At 41.3% G+C, this 8,021-nt stretch overlaps 1 pseudogene; it reads left to right on the top strand.

Annotated features, from left to right (window-relative positions):
- Window positions 1–369: 369 nt before the first annotated feature.
- Window positions 370–1,112, top strand: LOC112646829 (bridging integrator 3-like; annotated as a pseudogene).
- The last annotated feature ends 6,909 nt before the right edge of the window (window positions 1,113–8,021 follow it).

The raw sequence follows: 8,021 nt of genomic DNA, 5'->3' as shown, positions 1-8,021 counted from the left end.
TGTGTACAGGATGTGCATTCATTTCCTATGGCTTCATGGCAAAGTACCATAAATCATGCAGCTTAAAACAATAAAACATTCATTGTGTTATGGTTTTGAAGGCATAAAGTTTGAAATCAAAGTGTTTTGTAGGCCTGTGTTCCTTCTGAAACCTGTAAGGGAGAGAATGCTTCCTTGCTCCTAGCCTCCTGCTTCTGCATTAATATAACCCTCTGCAAGAATTTTCTATGTATGTAATATACATATGTTTGTGTTGATTTAATCTCTCGAATAATGTTTAACTCTAAATGCAACAAGTCCTTAAAAAATAAAAATAAAAAGAGGACTGAATTGCAGCTGAGGACCCTCAAGTCAGGGTCAATCAGGACCATGAGCTGTATTCCTTTCAATACTGGGCAGCCCAAGAGACAGGTTGTCCCCATAAAAGTGGGGAGAAACTTTGAAAGGGTATACGAAAAACTCCAGCATCTGGGAGAGCAGGGCAAGAGGCTATAGAACATGAAGCGTGAGATACCCTTGGACTTATTCTCTATCCCCCTCTGCGAGCAAGACCAGGACTTTCTGAACTTGGTGACAGCCCTGGACATGGCCATGAAGTGGATGGATGCCCTCCATCAGGAAAAGTGAACCAGATCTAAAAGACTGTAATGTGTAATGAGCATTGAACCTTACAAAAGTTTGGCAATGTCTTCCATAGCTTTTCTCGGCGGTGAAACGGCAGAGCAGTCATTGTAGGACTGTGGGAGATTGCAGGCCAAGGTGGAAAAATTCAAGGAAAAGAAGTCAGGGCCAGTGCTGGCCAAACTCCTCCAGGCCCAAGCAGAGCATTGGCCTGCATGGGATGACTTTGAAGCCAAGAACAAGCAGCTCCTGCACAAGATACTGTAGTTCTACAATAGTCATCTATATTAATTCCAGCTCAGCTTTGAGTCCCTAAAGGGACTCAAAGGTGAGTCTCAATCAGGTGGTATTACAGTCTGAAATGTGTAAGATCTTTGGTGACTTGACTCCACAGCTTGGCCAGTCTGGACACCTGGACATGCAGTGGGAGTAGGAAAATGAGGCCAAATTGAGTGAATTCAGAGCCCTCCTCTACTGTGGCTGATGACTAACTCCTGGGACACAAGTTAGTCTCTCAAGTCTTTCGAAGCATAGGCTCAGGTGTCAGCTCAGCACAAAGTCCTCCTATGGGGGAAGTCTGGTAGCCCATAGGTTGGGGAGACAGGCAGCTCCCACTCTACCTTAGCAGCCCTTTGCAATGAGCCTGGCACCAGAAGCCCCAAGCAGGTAGCTCTCTCCCCACCCAATACCAAGAGCCTGTAGACCCAGGTGAGCAGTATAGTAAACCCCCCCCCCCCCCAGGGGCTTTCTTATTTCCAAAGAACTGCCGAAAGTGCAACCTGGCAAGCTTTCAGCCTTCAAAGGGCATGGGTTTTATCAGTTCATTTGAGGTCTTAGCCTTGCTTACATAGTTAAGTTGCATAGTTACCTCCAAAAGACCCATCCTGGGGAGTCCAGTGACCCTCATTTGCTTTCCATTTTGAAGACTCGTTTTTTTTTTTTTTTGTTTTTTTTTTTTACCCCTCCTGGAAGAAGCCCTTCTTTCCCAGAATGTGTGAATCTGGGAAGTTGGCCTGCCCCAGGGAGTGTAGAACTATGGTCCTTCAGCCCTACATGCCCCTCACTCCAGCCTCCCAGCATGACAAAGACTGGGTTAGCCCACTTCTATCCATTAGATCAGGGCCAGGAAAGAATCCCAAGTTATAGCTTCCCCCAGTAACTGGGACTCAACTCAGGTCAATGTGCTACCACGCAAAATGTCACAGTTCAATTCATAGGCCTCAAAAGCCAGAATGGTGAGTTGTGTGCTAGCAAAATAATACACTGAGGCTGCTTTTCATGAGGAAGTCTCCAGGAGCAGGTAGACATGGTCTCCTGGGGCAAATTCTAGACCCCTTATGGCTGTCAGGAGAAACAACTGCCCTGAGTACGTGCAATGCAATGGTACATTTGGGTTATTGAGGTAGCAAGCACCCTTTAACCATGGTCTTTTGAAATCAGAGTGGCATAGGATGCAGTCAGTGTCCACAAATGGGGACCTGTTAAAAGACTTTGACTCCCTTAATTCTGTTTTCTAAGACACCAGACACCTATGCATTAGCTGCAAGTGTTTCCTCCAGTTTTACACTCCTCCCCCATTGACTGCCAGAGTCTTCCCAAGGCCCTGTATCACTACCCAAGGACTAATAAACACTAGTGCCAGGTAACAAGCTCTCCATATGGTTTATTTTTTCAGAGAAATCCTAGGAGATTAGCAGCTTGGAAGGCCACGATAGCCATGGAGTTGATGTCTGTTTCTATGTTCATTTCCTTCATTTTATTGTCCGTGCAGATCATATATTCTCTTGGACACCAGCAGGAATCCTAACAGCCTTTCAGAATAATATATTTCCTCTTGTTCTTTGGGCTAACCCACTTCAAAACTCTTCTATGTCTTTTATCCTGAATTTGCTGAGGTTTAATAGGGTACACTTGATTTATTTGTCCACATATGGTTGTGAATTGAAGTATATTCAACATTGAGAAGGATGACTTCTTACTGGCAATGCTGTCGATGATCTGTTTTCAGAATCAAAGCAGCAGGAATCTTCTAGAGCAGTGGTTCTCAATCAGTGGCAGTATTGCCACTCCCAACCCAGGGGATCATTGGCAACGTCTGAAGGTATTTTTGGGTGTGAGAATGGTATGTGTGTAGGATGCTAATGGCTTCTATGTGGTTAAGGCAGAGGGTGCTGCTGAACACAATTGTAGGACACTCTCACACAAGAAAGAATTACCTGGCCCAAATATCAATAGTATGAAGATTGAGTAACCCTGACTTAGAGGAATATTTTTTCTCCTATAACCTTTAGGCATTACTTCGGAAGCTGTATGATCTATATTCCAGGCTCAGATCAACTACTTATTCACTATTTTAACATGGTCCAACAGCCTATGGATTTTGGACTTGGGCTTGCTTGTAAACGAAATGAGGAAAGTAGCTTTTGGGAAAGAAATTGGAACATGTTGAGTCACTAATTATATTTTATGGTCAAGGGAAGAAAAGTGTTTAATATTCAAAGATGCTTATTGAAGAATTATTTATGATAATCAATATTATAAAACAGCTCTGTTTGAATAGATGGCAGTTCATCTGTTTCATAGAACATTATGAGAATCTTACGAAGCAGTTTTCATAAGGAAAATGCCTTTATTACAATGTTAAGAAAAAGAGTAATGGAATTCAAATTTGTATGTAAAGTAGACCAGATGGAAATTTGTCACTTTCTTTCCTGTTGTATTTCTTACTGTTGTATTCATCACAGTGACTAGGACTCACTTATTTATGTGTGTGTCTTCATGGCTAGACCGTGTAGTCCCTGGGCATGGTAGGGAGGGGCCTTAGTCACCTCTCTATCCTCAATGTCTTGCCTATAACTAACTGAATATATGGTCTCTCACAAGACAGTTAACTGCTCCCAGCTTTGGTTTCCTCATCTGAAAAATGTAGGCAAAATTGTGCATACCTCAGAGGTGTTGAGATCAATAAATAGCCAAAGATCATAAAGCATTATATCTAACACATAATAACCATTCAGTAAAATTAATTATTGCTATTCCTTGCATCCCTGCTCCACCAGCAACAAGATGTGTAACCTTGGGAAAATAAATTCAGGTCTGGTCTGTTCTTTTCTTTTTTCTTCTCTATTCTTCCCCCTATATAAATGAAAATTTGTATAGACTATCTCAGTCCTCCTTCCCACATCCTAGATTCTTCTATATTTTGATTCTAAAGATTAAAGGCTTCAGGATTCAGGAGACTTGTTGGAAGGCAGACTCTGTAGAGGTAAAATGGCGCCACCAATCATAGTCTAATGAGGTTTTGAGGGTGGGGACAATCAAGTGGGAGAGTGATGGAGCGCCTGGGTGGCTCAGTGGTTAAGCATCTGCCTTTGGCTCAGGTCACTATCCCGGGGTCCTGGAATCGAGTCCCACATTGGACTCCCTGCAGGGAGCCTGCTTCTCCCTCTGCCTGTGTCTTTGCCTCTCTCTTTGTGTCTCTCATGCATAAATAAATAAAATATCAAAAAAAAAAAAAGAGGGAGAGTGGTGGTGGGTCAGCTGGAGACAATGTGATACAGGGGAAAGAGCATTAGATGAGGTGTCAGAGAACTGGGACCTAACTAGGGCACTGTGAAGCTCAGGCACATATCATTTCTCCATGGCAACTTCCAACTTCCAACTTCCTTACCAGTAATAGCAGAAAGAAACAGCTAGCAAATTCAGGGACTCTTCCAAATCTTACCTTGTGAGGTTGTGCCCTATTCCTGTGTTACCAGGCATGCTATTCTGAATTTGTTCTTCTACGTAGCCACTGTTGCCCAGTTACATGTGACTACCTTCCTCCCTCAATCTTTCCTAGGTGTTGATGTCTTCCCTTTTTAGATGCTAACTTATCAACCACTATTTTTCCTAGATAGAAGTCCAAGAATAATGCAAGATATTTGTCTGAATATCTTAGGGTCTTTGCCGTATCAGAGTGACCATAATGAGACCCATGGGAAAAACTGTAAGTTAAAAACAAAAACAAAAAACAAACCAACTATCTGGTACTGAGAAACCAAAGGCAGTGGGAAAATCCTTCACAGGAACAGAGGTTGGAGAAATAACAGATGGGAAGCAATCCGAAAGCAGATTAATAATGACAAATAAATCATTAAATCTTCCACTTATGCAGTCTTGCTCCAGAAAGAACAACAGATAAATAATGAAGACAAATTTAGACTTAGCATTTGAATCAAATTTATAACCAACAACAAAACGAAGTACCTTTCAAGGTAGGGAACCTCCAGCTAGAGAGAGGAAAGGTTTAATGCTAGAGAAGTTTCTTGCTTCTGATGAGAGAAGAGATTTAATAATTTCCAAATTCTTTTCAGTCCTGACAAGGCGGTTCTCCCTGTGAATGAAGCCATGGCTCAGAGGACAAGTACCCTGGAACAGCTTTCCTATTTGTCACCAAGTACTAGGGGAGAAGCCTTTAGGTTTTCACAGTGATTTTAAGGAGTGGGCCTTAATTCCATTTTGCAGATGACAAAATTGTGGCTTAGACAGGGATATTGTTTTTCTCAGCATTGTAAGAGGTACAGTAGGCTTCAACTTTGTATCTGAAACATCCTGAGGAAGCCAGCTGGTCCTCACTGTTTTGACTACACTGGTTTAGGCTCCTGAACTCTTCCATAGAAGATCCAATTAAAGGGCAGGTTGCTAGCTTCTTTGCATGTAGAAGGGGAGAGGAGGCTAGAACAAATGACTTTACTCCTTGCCAGAGGAAGACGGGGGTTGTCTGTGAGGAGAGCTTGTTGGGGAGCTCCTGCCACCTGCAACCAGTCAATTCATCCTCCTGGAAGCTGGACTGCAGGCCCCGTGCCAGCTTGTCAGTGCAGAAACTGGCAAGAAGAGAACTCACTCAGAGGCTGTCAGACACAGGAGCCTGCCCACAGGTTACAGTGTGAAAGGGGGGCCTTGGGAGCAGGGGCAATGACCAGTCTCAGCAGTCAGCAGGAGAAGGGGAAGGAGGGGGTGCTGAAATGCACCATGTGTCTACTTGGTGTTCAGTGCTTTTTAAATATTTTCTCTTTTAATTCCTCTCTACAGTCCTATTAAGTAGGTATTATTTTCTTCATTTTTCCAAACGAAGACACCAAGACCGAAGCAATTTCAGTAAATTGCTGTACATTATTCAGCAGGCCTTGGATGTTAAGCCAATTTTGTCTGACTCCAAATTCCACATTTTCTACCAAATTATGGTTTTTCAAATTCTATTCACTGGTGTTCCCTTTCATGTTTCACCATGTCTGTATCCACTTGTACTCTTACTCAACATTTTTCTGCAAATCAACTTACTTATAAATCAATTTTACTTATACGAGTGCATTTTAAAGGGAAGATGTACGATGCCATCATATATGGAAAGCAATTTCACTTGCCATAAATATATGGTAATAAAAATAAATAAATGAAAACAAAATAGTGTTATTATGCTCCTGCTGTATAGTCTTATGTCTGGAAGGCTCTGTGCCCAAGGTATACTTTTTTTTTTTTTTTTTTTTTTGTGAAAAGTGAAGATTAGGGAAGTATTAGAGAGGTGCTAAAGATATAGAGAACCAAAATGATGTTTTTCTCTTTGGTGAAATTAAACAGATTGAAAGGTAATTGAAATTCTTGTGATGTGGTTCAAAACTGTTTACACCCTTTCTCTAGGCCACCCCCACCATATCCAGGACCACAGCATTCCATGTCCGCACTTTAGGAAGCTAATCAAGATAGTGGTGATATTATTAGCTTCTGTTCTGAAGTCAAGCAAGTGCTCTCGCTAAATACCATCTCAAGTGAAACAACACAGATTACTAGATAGAAAGCAGGGAGTAGGATTCAGAAGATAAAGAGAAGATCCCCCTAAATGGTTCTCCCACCCCACATCTTCAATCCAATATATCATAATTAAAGGCCATGACAATTTTCTACTAAGAAACATGAAATGATTTCTTGTTGCGGATATAAAGAATTCTCAATTCCTTAGCCTGGCATTTAAGGCCTTGCAAAATTCTGTTATGCTTCATCACCAACATTATACTTAGGCCAAAGAGAGCCAAAATGAACCACTCATCATTTCTTGTTTATGTCCTCAAAATGTCTTGCCTTCATTGTATTGCTAATCTGTTGCTATGTTTAGGCAACGTTTCTCTCTTCCCACGGTACATCTACATGTGTAATGGTGGTGGGCAGAGAAAGCCTGGAAAGATGAGAGTAAGAGAAGTGTAGTTTGTGAAGGTCTACAAGATGTCTATTGGATTTGGCAGTGTGGAAGGTCTAAGAGGCCTTAGAATTGTTTCAGTTATGTGTTAGGGATGTCGGTGGGTTAAGGATCAAATGGGAATTGAGTAATGGGAGGTAGCAAGCACACATCGAGACAAAACATGAAAAGTGAAGTGTTCGATGGTAAGGCACACAGGAGAGCTCAGAGCATGTTTTTACGTGAGCTTTAGCTCATTTTTTGCAGGAAGCAAAAAGTTAGGAAGAGGTTTGAGATGTAAATGTAGAAAAAAATGTGAAGGGACAGAATCAAGAAGAAATGTGAAGGCCTTGGCCTTGCATACAAGGAGAGACACTTGAAGAAGCTCATAGTGAAGTGGTGCCTTTCTATAAATGGAGTGGAATTAGCAGAGTGAATCCACAGCACACATTTGCACTAAGTAGCTGGAGAGTCAGGATCTCTCTGGATTTTTGCCATTTAGTATATAGTATTAGTATATAGTATATAGTATTAAACACACATTCCCAGCCTAATAATTATATGGAGTCACAGAACATTTAAGGTTGAAGGAAATCCAGTCTTCTACCTTATGCTTGGATCCACGTCAGATTTGAGGTCTACTCTTTTAACTTTAGTGGAAGGAGATTAATGCCTATACAGAAGATAAAATTTCTTTTTGTTTCTTTTTTGTTTTTTAAAGATTTTATAATTTATTCATAAATATTATTTATTTATTCATAAGAGACACACAGAGAGAGGCAGAGACATAGGCAGAGGGAGAAGCAGCCTCCCTGCCAGGAGCCTGATGTGGGATTCCATCTCCAGGATCCTGAGATCATGACCTGAGCCAAAGGCAGATGGTCAACCACTGAGCCACCCAGGCATCCCAGAAAATTTCTGTTTAGAAAACATTAGGTATCAAGAAGTTCTGTTCTACACAGAAATAGTATCTACCTCCCTGCCAGATGGTGCCAGTTTTGCCCTTAAAAATCCTCACAGGACTTAAATCTCTCTTCAAATATGTATATAGTGATGGATTTTTTCCCTTTGAGAGGTTGTTTAACCATTTTTTACATACGATAATTTCTAAACTTGTATTTGCCTTTTTGTATGTTTCAACATATATTTAAGTTGTGATGTCCAAAAATAAAAATGACATCCCAGATTC

The sequence above is a fragment of the Canis lupus genome, chromosome 5, assembly GCF_003254725.2.
Source record: "Canis lupus dingo isolate Sandy chromosome 5, ASM325472v2, whole genome shotgun sequence".
Taxonomy (NCBI): Eukaryota; Metazoa; Chordata; class Mammalia; order Carnivora; family Canidae; genus Canis; species Canis lupus.
Note: the sequence above shows the minus strand (reverse complement) of the source record. Positions and strands in the feature narration are given on the sequence as shown.